A 276-nucleotide genomic window follows, 5' to 3' on the forward strand; every position below is an offset into this window, starting at 1 on the left:
TTAACAAACTCTTATCTTTCCACTGCTGAGGAAACAGAAGCTGCATTTGAAGCAGAATTAGATGCATTTACACAGACAGTTTGATGAAGCCGAGGTGGCATAAATGCATTTACACTGCAAAATTTCAAATGCATAAATAATTTTATAAGATTAATGTTTTACATATTTTTTTAAACATACAAATAAATGTTGAAAAAATGATCAAAGATACTTTTAAATATGAATAAACCACCAGAAGGTGGCGGCAAATGTCTGTTTTAATGAGTGAGTCATTTA

At 30.1% G+C, this 276-nt stretch overlaps 1 protein-coding gene across 1 annotated transcript in view; it reads right to left on the minus strand.

Annotated features, from left to right (window-relative positions):
• LOC107709014 (pyroglutamylated RFamide peptide receptor-like) overlaps positions 1-276 on the minus strand; it is a 19,564-nt gene that overhangs the window by 18,533 nt on the left and 755 nt on the right. The window lies entirely within an intron of this gene.

This window comes from Sinocyclocheilus rhinocerous, unplaced genomic scaffold, assembly GCF_001515625.1.
Source record: "Sinocyclocheilus rhinocerous isolate Xijiao unplaced genomic scaffold, SAMN03320098_v1.1 scaffold1137, whole genome shotgun sequence".
Classification (NCBI taxonomy): Eukaryota; Metazoa; Chordata; class Actinopteri; order Cypriniformes; family Cyprinidae; genus Sinocyclocheilus; species Sinocyclocheilus rhinocerous.